The sequence below is a fragment of the Poecilia latipinna genome, unplaced genomic scaffold, assembly GCF_001443285.1.
Source record: "Poecilia latipinna isolate Pla-1442-1.1 unplaced genomic scaffold, P_latipinna-1.0 Scaffold119, whole genome shotgun sequence".
Lineage (NCBI taxonomy): Eukaryota > Metazoa > Chordata > Actinopteri > Cyprinodontiformes > Poeciliidae > Poecilia > Poecilia latipinna.
In genome coordinates this window covers 206,389-217,950 of record NW_015112735.1, presented here as the reverse complement: position 1 = coordinate 217,950, position 11,562 = coordinate 206,389, and the positions used below count along the sequence as shown (strand labels likewise).

The 11,562-nt window shown below is 40.6% G+C and overlaps 1 protein-coding gene across 3 annotated transcripts in view; it reads right to left on the bottom strand.

The window, feature by feature from the left end:
- pheta1 (PH domain containing endocytic trafficking adaptor 1) overlaps positions 1-10,738 on the bottom strand; it is a 36,066-nt gene extending 25,328 nt beyond the window's left edge. For all 3 annotated transcript variants that reach the window (XR_001424446.1, XR_001424447.1, XR_001424448.1), the window contains exons 1-2: positions 9,864-10,738; positions 592-1,645 (exon numbers count right to left, since the gene is read on the bottom strand). The gene's annotated coding sequence lies outside the window, so the exon portion shown is untranslated. The remainder of the gene's footprint in view (positions 1-591; positions 1,646-9,863) is intronic.
- Between the last annotated feature and the right edge of the window lie 824 nt (positions 10,739-11,562).

Sequence of the window (11,562 nt, the reverse complement as noted above, 5' to 3'; positions counted from 1 at the left end):
ACCGATCATGCACTTTTTCACGAAAATCGGCCCGATTATGATCGGTGACCGATCGATCGGCACACCTCTACAAAATTCTTACCATTAAAGTTTGATGTTGTACCATCTTTCCCACCTGAAATAAGATCAGCTAAACTAACTAATAAAATGCCCAATTGCTACAAGATCCACCCTGAGGTTGAATGTATGCAAACGTCTGACTGCCACTGAGCTTATGTGTCTGAAATGAGATAATTTGTTGGCTGGAACATGAAGGAAGAAGGTGTCCTTGTTTCATCCAGAAAGACATGAATTAATGACGGCCCCCTCGAAGAAACAACTTCCTGACTTTGAGACTTGCTAGTAACGAGATTCTCCTGAGAGACGCAGATGCAGTTTCACTGTTTTGGGTCGACTTTTTGAATATTCCCTGATCCTTTTTTTTTTTTTCTTCACGCAGAATTCACTGCCTATTAATGCGTGTATCCATAAACACATGAATAAATCTCGTAAGATGACACACTTGCAGTCATGCATCGATGCACACGTGCATTTGCTCTTCCTCCCTTTCCCCTTCCTGCCAAACACAATCGCACATGCACACACACTCACCACTTCTCCCTGATCTTGCTGTTTTGCGTCTCAGCGTTGCCTTCTTGCCATTCCTTTTCACTTTATCCACTTTTTCTGTTTCCAAACCCTCTCCTCTCTCTTTGTTTGGATAATCCAAAGTTCAACTCGAGTAGAAAACACTAGGAATCTTTTTCAACAATGTTTAAGTTGAGACCTATCGGGGTCAAACCGTGGTGGTGGTTGTTTTGCGTAGAATTGTTTTATGGGGCTTTAGGGAAGGTGTGTGAGGAGGCACACAAGGTGGTGGCGTGTGTGTCGTTGGAGGGAAACTGTGGCTGACTGAGAGCCCTCCATTTTCCAACATCAGTGGATGAGGGAGAGGGAGAGGATGAGGAGGAGGGGAGGAGGAGCAGCAGTGAACCGGGCTGAGCCGTAAGTCGCTCAGCTCGGCCTGTAAGTGGAGTTCTGCGTCGTCCACGTCGTACTGCAGATCACAGTCTGGGCAGTAGCCGTGATACTGGACCTTCTCGCTGAAACGGACCCGCTCTCTCTCCCGGTGCTCCCTGCCTGGAGCCTTGGGGCATTTGTTTTTCTCATGCCGGAGAAGCGGCATCGGCCTGGGCAGCGTAGGAACCAGACCCGATTCCTGCATCTCGCTCTCTCCTGAAATGAAGCACGGAGTGGAGGAGAATAAATCCTTATTTGGTTTCAGCGGGAAAACGCCACCGTTCCTCAACAAAGACCCATTAGCCTTGGACATATTCCCTGATAAGACCAAAGTCGGATGAGGCAGGTTCTTGATGTTGTGTTCCTCCGTTCTCAGCGTGGTGTGTCTCGGCGGTGGCGGCGGCGGGTGTGGCTTCTTGAGGACCGTCAGAACTCCAGGTTGATGGATGGGTACCGGACTCATTGGCACTTGCGTCTTGAAGATGCAGTCCTCGGGGAAGAGCTTCAGCTTCTCCAGGCTGGACGCGGTTGTGGTGGTAGTGGTGGAGCTCGAGCTGGAGTTGAGCGTGTCGGTCTTCGAGCTGTCGGTCAGTCCGTCCTCCTCCAACTGCAGGTCTCCAGTCAGGGTGTCGATGTCGTGAACAACCTGGTGACACCGAGAAGATCTATGTGTCAGTTTGGGAGTTCAGGTCACAGGTACTGAGATTACAAAACTGTTCATACGCCCTGGGACTTTGGGGATTTTCTTTTTGTGGCACTACAGCCACAACCTTCCATGTTTCATATCAGGATCTTATGTAAAAGAAATACCCAAGGTCAATATTTTATATAACTATTACAGGTGCTAGTTTTGGAGGTGTATCTCTACCATCTTTGCACATCAAAAATAGAACTTCACAATCAGCTCTAGTGTCACAGCCACTAAAGGAATATAACTATTTTAGGTATTAAGGGTTGCTAGTTCATTTAAATGGCCTAATATGCTATAAATATGCAGTGAGCAAAGCTGTTTGCGACTACAAAATTACACAGACTGATAACGGGATGTCGACTGTTATTCAATATACTGTGCCATGTGTGGTTTTGCATCCACTTTACTTCTATGAGCTACTTTGTGTTGGTTAATGATGGAAAATCCTGATATGTTACATTGAAGTTTGTAGTTGTAATGTGACAGAAGGTGAAAAAAAGACAATGAATGAATGTGGCCCAGACTCAACACAACTAACAGCACACTCAGCTGTATGCACTAAATGTAAAATAGGATTTTTTTTTTTAAATAATTCTTTCTGCATAAAATTCAAAGATGTTTAAGGCAAGAGAACAAAATGCGGACAAAGGTGTTAAAACACTACCTAGAGGAGATGAACAGTCTCTAAAAGTGATGTCCTTAAGAGACAGAACAGATTCCAGCAAAGACCTGAGAGATTCATCATCCTCCAGGTCATCTACTGCATGCCAAGCTTTTAGCTAAAAGCTGCCTGGGAATCACCTTGATGGCACTAAAATACAGCTTTATGTGAGTAAAACTGTATTGCCATAGCCGTTCTTACAGATTCAGCTAGAACAAAAGGTAACACATCTTGCTTTTGTAACAGCCTGTCAGCTAGGTGCTTATCTAAATGCTTATTTGTCTGTTATGTGTAGACACAGCCCTGGTCCGTCCCTTGAATTTAAGGAGCTTTTTCATGCCTGAATGACTCATAGGTCAGAGTTAAGATGCTTGACAAACAGAAAATTAGACATTCCTCTGAAAAACATCCAGACAAGGCACTGAAAATGAGAGAAAAACAAACCAAAGTCCAAAGAAAACAGAGCGTAAAGTATGAGTTAAGACTTCTTCCTCACTATACGTCAACTGTAAGCACACACAAGAGCCATTAAATACGTATATAATTTATAGCAAAATCTACTGGACAACTTCCTGAGTGGTGACTTCGATAATATAGAGCATAAATTCCAATGCAAAATAAAAAGGCATAAAAGCGATCATTTATATAAGAAGAGAGCTTGGGAGGAAAACAGAGGGCAAAAAGATATGAAAAATCAATAGGCTGGCAGTCTGTTGCAAAGTCGGCACAGTGAAGAACTGCTTAAGTAACAGAATGAATCTGTTATCTCTGAATGTTATATAATTTATGAATACAGAGAACACTGCGGAAAACAATTAGGAGGAGAGGCAATGAATACAAGTGTATAATAAGGAAAACTGGAAAATTGGTTGAAAAATGCAGCAGAAATGTGTATTGGATTTTATCTGGACCCTTTGGAAATAAGAAATATAGATGATACCAAAGACAGAGGACTTTAGTTTGCCATTAAAGCTGACATAGAAATATCAACGATTTCTTTACAGACCTACAAATGTTTTTGGGACATGATGATTGATAAGTTTATCTACACATTTACCTACACATTCATCCATAGATTACTCACTTCATCTATTTAAAGGTTATCGGGGACTTGAGCTTTAGTAGGTGTTAGTACCTTCCAACCTCCACAAAGCAATCAAACGGGTGCTTTAATCCCTTCCTGATTCATGTAGGACGTTCTCGTACTGCTGCAGCTTTGCTGTTATTGGCCAAAACATGAAAAACATTTTAAAACAAAACTACCATCAGTGCAGTAACTTAATACTTTTGTTCTGTAGAGAGAACTGGTCCTATGTATCTATTTCAACGGCCATGGGAACCTTGTTAGAATGCATAAACTATTTGAAACACCAATACATTTGGGTGGCGCTACAGATGTATACTATAACAAACACTGTCCAACCACAATGGATAGGAATTAATAATAGTTACTTAACTACTCTGATTTTCAGAAATATTGACTTTTTGTTTTGTAACCATTTTTAAAAGTCCACCCAAAATATTCCTTCTTGAATTAAATTGTTTATTCCCCCCAACCCCCTTTTTTTTATAGCTGTTTTGCTTTGATACACAGAACTGAATATTTTAATAATCACTGCCTGACTTTGCAAGAACTAGAAAGAGAAGAACTTCAGGACAAAATGTCTACGGAGCCTTTCAACAGGGTGAACGCTCCTTGAACTTTTTTGACATTTTGTCCCCTGACATTTATGAATTTCAATGTATTTCACATGGATTTCTCTTCGTACAACACACACCAGCACATACATATAAAGTGGAAGGTAAAGGGTACATGGTTTTCCTTACAAAACAAATAAAAAAATCTGAAAAGCATGTCATGCATTTATATTTTGCACCTTTTACACAAAAACCTCTAAATATGTAAATCATACATCACTTAGTTCTATTCAATTCAAAAGTATGATTTATCAAAAAGGGGAATTAAATGTTGTAGCTCCTCTCTGGTAGCAGTCAGTCTTAAATCTAAAGAGCCCTCTGGTTGCAAAACAATACCTTGTTGGCAGGGTTACACAAATTTACAACTCAACTGTCAAAAAATATAAAAGCAAGAGCAACAGTCCTTCCAACTGCACAGCATCCAAAACCAGAGGGAATAATTATCCAAGCATGTAATGCCTCAACCCCAAAAATTATGAACTATAGCCTCCAAAAATAACAAATCAGAACTAAGGTAACAAAGTTATTCCAACATGCTGTCATCATGAGTGGCGCAATTATAGAGTCCACTTGTGTAAGATTAATATCAGTATAAACAACGCTGTTCAGAAGTTTATTAAGAAACAAGGAGCAATGGATAAAAACAGTGTGACAAAGCAATATGTGGCAGAAAACTAACAGTGGATAATGTCCTGTACACAGCATGGTGAAACATGGTGATGTTTTTCTTCAGCAGGGAAAGGAAACCTGGTCTAAGCTGATAAGACAATGGATTAAGTTAAATATGGGAAAAACCTTTATAAAAGCCTAAAAGAGGCTGCAACATTAGAAAATATCCTGTCCAGGAGTGATGCTCAAAGTCTAGTTCATGCGGTTGTTACGTCAAGACTGGACTACTGTAATTGTTTATAATCTATAAAATGAAGTTAAAAGCCTCCAGCTGATCCAAAACGCTGCAGCAAAAGTTCTGATTCAAGTGAAAAAGAAACAATATTTTTCCTAATTTAGCTTCCATTAATTGAGTCCCTGTTAAATCCAGAAAGGAATCTCATATCCCATCAAACATCAGAGATCTGATTGTTCCACGTGTTCCTAACGGAGAACTTTGCTCTCAGACTGCAGGGTTACTGCTGGTTCCTAGAAACTCTACAAGTAGAATGGGAGGCAGATCCTTCAGTTATCAGGCTCCTCTCCCAGGTTTAGTCTGTGAGGCAGAGACTCTGTCTACTTTTAAGACTAGGCTTAAAACGTTTCTTTTAGATAAATCTTAGTTAAAAACACAGATATGTTGCCAAGTTGGGCTATCTCCATAGTTATACATCTATAGACTTAGACCGCTGGAGGACAATCTGACCACTTTTCCTCACTCCGCTACTTTCTTCTTCTGCTACTTTCCAATTTGCATTATTTGCTGTTATTTCAATAGTTAACTTTATGTTTTTTTTTTTTTTTCTCTACATAGAAGATACATCTGTTCTGGCGTTCTGTTTGGCTCTGCCGGCTTCCTGGAAGGAGGCATAAACTGAGACAATGCTGCTTGCCAACAACTAAACTCTTTCCCTCTCCTGCTATTAACTTTTTTTTAACGTAGAAAGTACTCCTACATCAGTTCCTCTATTTTTCTTTGTGTGTATCTGCTGTGTCTTCTCAAATCCCCATTCAGATTTGACCGCTCGTACTGAGCCAGGTTCTGGTTCTGCTGGAGGCTTCTTCCTGTTAAAGGGGAGTTTTTCCTCTCCACTGCTGCTACGTGCATGCTCAGAATGAGGGATTGCTTTAAAGTCATCGACACAATGCAGGCAATTGTCACTACGTGCTCGTCCAGGAGGAGTGAAAGCTAAAAGTCAATGACTCGGTGCAATCTGCTGGGTTTTCTCAGAAAGAAAACTGTTTTAATGTGTTTGAATAGTGAACTGAACTTAATGCACTGTTTGATAACTACCGTCACCTAGGATGTATCTATGAATAAATTGAAACAACTTGTTTTTGTAAACTGCCTTGAGCTGTGACTTGGCACTATTTAAATGAACTGAACTGAACAGAGTTAAAAAGACCTTAGACTGGCCCAACGGTTCACCTACCAGCAGAACACAAAGACCAAAAAATAATTGCCTGTGCTGAATTTTATGTATGCACATCCACACATAAAACTATGCTCTTTTTTGGTTTGGTTTTTATAAGTAATTTTTTCAAATCATGCAATCCTTTTACTTCTACATTGCGGTTACGCCCTGCTTAGAGTTAAAGTTTGCGGTTGCAAAATGACAAAATATTGAGAAAAAAAAAATTGTTATAGGGCATGAATGCCTTTATAGTTTCACAGCTTCAATGCCAGACCCCTTGAAATGAACACAAATATATGGATTTTCCTTCAAATCATGCACTTATTGCTATGTTGTCAAGAATAGCACAGAGTATTTATTGACCTGTGGGGTTTGAATGCTTGTCCAGATTTGCTAATGGTGGTCAAAAGAGAAACGGAGGGACAAGGGACGAAGTAGAGAGACGAAAATAATAAAACGAGTGGAGAGAGCTTAACTCTTCATGGAGTCTTTAAGTGGATAATTTGTTGGGACACACACAAGAGGTAATACCGGTATCCCAGTGTGCAGCCCCCGCTGTAGGCCAGGCAGCCTGGGCCACTGTGCCAAGCATCCGAGCAGGGTCCTTCCTCAGAGCCAGACTTAGCTCCAGCCCTGTCTGCGAGTTCTAACAGATAAACGCATTTCAAACGGATTATGCCCCAAACACTGGCTTTGATAGTAACATCCCCTCCAGCCCTGTGTTTAATGTGTGAGCGGTGTCAGAATAACTGATCCTCTATACAATTTCCTGCAAGGAAGAAAAAAAAAAAGTAATAATAAAAGAAACAAGAAAGGGAAAATAAAAGAAAAGGGCACATCAGCGAAGATTACAATAGACAGATTACAATGCCCTCCTGTTGTCATTTAACTCTGATGCCTGCTGTGATAGATTGTAAACTGCTGAAAAGGACAAAATAAGTTTTATTAATCTCAAACTGTGAGAGGGGGAGATAAAAAAAAGAAACGGAAAAGAAGAGGGAGAAGGAGAAAAGGGATGCAGGGAGGCAGATGCTGTTGAGTCCATAATCCATAATGCAGGAAGCAGAGGCTGTATGCAATAAGATTTCATTAGAATGACAGCTTGTCATGTTAAGGTGAAAGGTTTGGGACAGATGCCTGGTGTGTACCCAGTGCTGGAATGCAAACATAAGACCAACAACGACTGCAGGTTGATTACAACCGGGGTGGCAGCCAGCGATTCTATGACTGGAATCAGAAGAACTGATTTGATACCAGAAAACAAGTCACAGAGGGACTCGGTGAGAATAGTCTGCAGTATAAATATTTAAAATTCAAATTAAATATAAAGTATAAACCCAGAGCCAAATGTGTGAGTCCCTATTAGCATCTCTATCTCTTCATCCCTGAGCTCTTAATGCATAAGATAGTGGACAGGGGTGCCACCAAGGAGGCCACAAAACCATATACGCACATTTTTTATTCATATAATGTTAAAATAGGAGAGTGTATGTTTCAATGGGTTAAAATTTAGATCTCTTCTCCTGTAAAGCTTTGACAGATTACAAAGTTTTAAAAACAGTAGTCAAAATCTTTTTTTTTTCAGCCTTTTACTATTACTACTTTACTATTATGTTCACATTTCAAACTGGCTATAGCATGTCATCTCAGCATGATTAAAGTGGTTTACAGTACTATCTGTGTTTGTTCTCTTAAAAATTTAAATCCTCACTGAGATCTCCAAAAGCCTGAGAACATTTCCAAATCCAGAATATCCCAATAAAGACAGAAACTGATGACTCAAAATAATAGAAAAGCTGTTGTTTTTTTTTAGTGATACTTTCAGTTGGCTCTATGTCAGAACACTCCAACCCTTATTCACTGAAGCATTGCCAAGGTGGGTGCAAGTTCAAGTCCTGTACCAGACCTTTTTATACCCAAAAGAGTTTGGAAGGAAACAAGCAAAAAAAAAAAAAAAAGCAACACAATAAATAAATAACTGAGGCCATGCTATCTGCTGCAGCAGCCTGAATGTTTATACCTTTTGAAATAAGGTCATATATTTAGATTTTACAATAGTACAGCCTTTTGTGCCTTTATGCTTGCTATAACTTAACCTTTAAACACCTGAATGGCTAACTTCGAGTCTTCTTCCCACAGTAACAACTTTCACACTGAAAAGTGTTACTGTTACCATTGATCTGAAAAGGAAGGAATTTTGGATTTCTCTATCTCTAATTTACTCTCACTAAAGTCACACAGATCAGACTCTTCCTTGCAGATGTGAATTGCCAGTTATCTTGAACTTTTTACCTGTTTGATAAAGGTTCAAGTTTTGAATCCAATAGGAAAGAAAGGGAGCACAACTCACACTCCTGTTCTGCAACTTTTAGGGTGTTTTCACCAGAGATTTTTTAGTTTAAAACAAACTGATTGTTTTCCCCCTTGGTCCGGTTTGTTTATATAGCTGTGAACGCAGGGCGCAAACCAAAACAACTGTATTGAGACCATTTGGAGGAGGTGTTCTCTGTGCGTTTCAAACTCAAGAGCAGTTTGTTTCTGGTTTGAATGTGATCCAACGTCGATCCAGTGCAGCCACGAGGTGTTCACTGCAACTAGGGGTGCACAGATTTATCGACTCTGATTTCCTTAAGCGATCCGCCGGTACTTTGATATGAAGCCAATCTTACCCACCAATCTTGTCTACATCAACAAAGGTCTAAAAATCAACCACTGTCCTCTTCTGTTCTCCAGTGAGAGAGGTTTGACTGATAGACTGGCCCACCAGGTCATGTCTGCAAGTTTGCCAGTAACAATAGTCAACCCACTGTTTGCCAACTCAGTGACATTTCAGACAAAAAAAAAAAAATGGTATCGGCCAAAATTGTTAAAGATTGGTAATCGACAATCAGAAAAAAAAAAACTGCAAACGGTGCACCCTGTGCGTCCTAATGTTTATTTGATTTTTTCCTAAACTAGAAAAGAAGTGGGTCCAGGTGTACGCAGTCGGTTGATGGATTTGTAGGCAGAAAATGTGTGTTTAACAAATAAGTAAAAAGGAATTGTATTTTTAAGTCGAAGAAGGGAAAATCTCCTGATTAACTCGAGCATCTCTTATTTTTATGTCATTTTTTGAGGGAATGGAGGCTTCATATTGCTATCACTCATCCCCAGCTCCGCTTGACCCAACCCACTTGTGTCCCGCCACACCTTTGAAAAACTTTCTGGAGACGCCCTTGAGCTTCAAGAGTTGAGATTTTTTAACAGGGAAGGCAACGGACACACAGAGTGATTGGTTGGGATTAGTGAAAGATAATAAAAAAGACAGCGAGAGACACCTTAAAAGAGATGAAAACGCATTCCTATTATCTAGCAGGAGACAATTCCCAGCGAACAACAGCCTGCATTTAGATGATGAAACGCAATGCAAAAAGTCCCTCTGTGGTTGGACCAACTTGTCCATTAAATATTAATTGTGATTACATTTTCTCACTTTCATCATGGCTTGTGAGTCAGGATGAAGAAGGAGCTGTCCTGTCATTTCGCACCCCTACACCCTCATGTGCCAAATGTCTTTCATGTTGGCCATAATGATCACATGCATCCCTGGGCATGGGGGCGGAGGAGGAGGAGCACAATTCAGGCCACAGTTAAGTGGACGTCAGTCTCCCATCTTTTGTAAGGCAAAAATATCCTAAGAAAGCATCCTTAACCTGGAGAGTAAGAAACAATAATACCAAAACACTCATCTTCAGCACGAATAAGAATGTACCTCTTTGAGCTCCTTTGCCACATCCTTAAGGTCTCCCAGGATGGTTTCCAAATTCTCCACGATGGTCTTGATCTCCTTTTTCACTTTTACTTTGGAGACTACTCCTTCAGCCTCCGCATGTGGTGTCCCTGACATTCTTCACTTCGTGACACTGTTGTCTATTTCGCGAAGGATCTCGGGTCAAATCCTTTGGTGAAGCCACTTTTGCCAGCGCATGTTTTTTTCCCCCCCCTCTCTCTGTCTCTCTCTCTCATTCAGTCCTCCGCTCCTCTCCACTTTCCGCTGCTGCTGCCTCTGCTACATCGCGGCCAGGACGAAGCGGAGTCGCGTCGGGGCAGCATTCCGGATCTCACACGGGGCATGCGCAATAGAGCGAAACACGAAAAATAACGGCTATCCGAATATCGTAGCGTAGTGTCAGAGAAGCGCCCGGCCACAGGTTTGTGAATCTAAGCGCACCTGCGTCCAACGGAGGCGAAGCACGACGCCACAAAAACATCTTCACCGACAGGGCGAAAGCCTATTTTGACATTTTTGAGAGAATTTGAGTATGGGTAATGAAATGATAATAAAAAGCTGCGTTAGCTATGGCAGAGGAGGGCAGGAAAGAAATAAGTAGGTAGCTATCCAAACCGTTACAGCCAGGGTCCGTAATCCTCAAGCATCGACAAAACATTGAAAGTCTCTCTGCCTCCTTCCCAACCAAAATAGTCGGTTCTGGTATTGATGCCAGTGGGTAACGACACCCCAGAGGCACTTTCCTGTGAAGCAACTCCCCGCCAGGTTCATCCTGTTTCCATCTCTGCCTCCTTGGAGAGTCTGAGGAAAGCAGCCAGCGTCGGGGCTCTCTGTCTCTCTCTCTCTTTCTCTCTCTCTCTCTCGCTTCACTTATACGCTTCACTCATATCGATGCTGACAATCTTTTTCTTTTTTTTTTCTTTTTTTTTTTTACTTTATTTTATTCCCCCCCTATATCACGTATTTATTATTATTAAGGGTTGCGTGGTTGTTATGGCCAGAAAGCTTAATTACATCCCTATAGCTTATCATTCCCAGAAGTACAACAATCAAAAGGATCCTTCAGTAATCAATTATTTATGTAATAGTTTAAATAAACCTGCCAATAAATACTTTAAATAAATAACTGGACCCATGATTTATCCAGCCAGTAAGTCCTGAATTCAAATCCCGATCTGGGGTCTTTCTGCGCGGAGTCTGCATGTTCGCCCCGGGTACTCCGGCTTCCTCCCACCAGGACTGGCACAAGTTGGTATGGTGAGAAATTTGTTCCGATGCAAATTGCAGGCAAAGAAATTCAGAAATTGACATTTGAAATAAACTCTAAATTAAAAACAACACATTGAGAGTGATTTACAATGTGCAGGCAATATTTGAACTTACACTTATTTGCCTTTTTTTTTAAACACATTTTTTCAGATCTTATTTTCAGATTTTTTTCTTTTATTATTATTATTATTATTATTATTATTATTATTATTATTATCTATCAGATTTTTTTTTTTCAAAAAGCAGTATGACTCAGGGGGCTCTCTTCCTGTTGAGAACATCCCCACCACTAACAGCGTTAAAATACAGATTTGGAGAATCTGGCACAGGAGAGCAAATATAATTGGATGAGCTTAAAGGCAATCACTGAAAACTGGGTATTTGCTGAGAGGTAAACTGAGCTCAAACACGG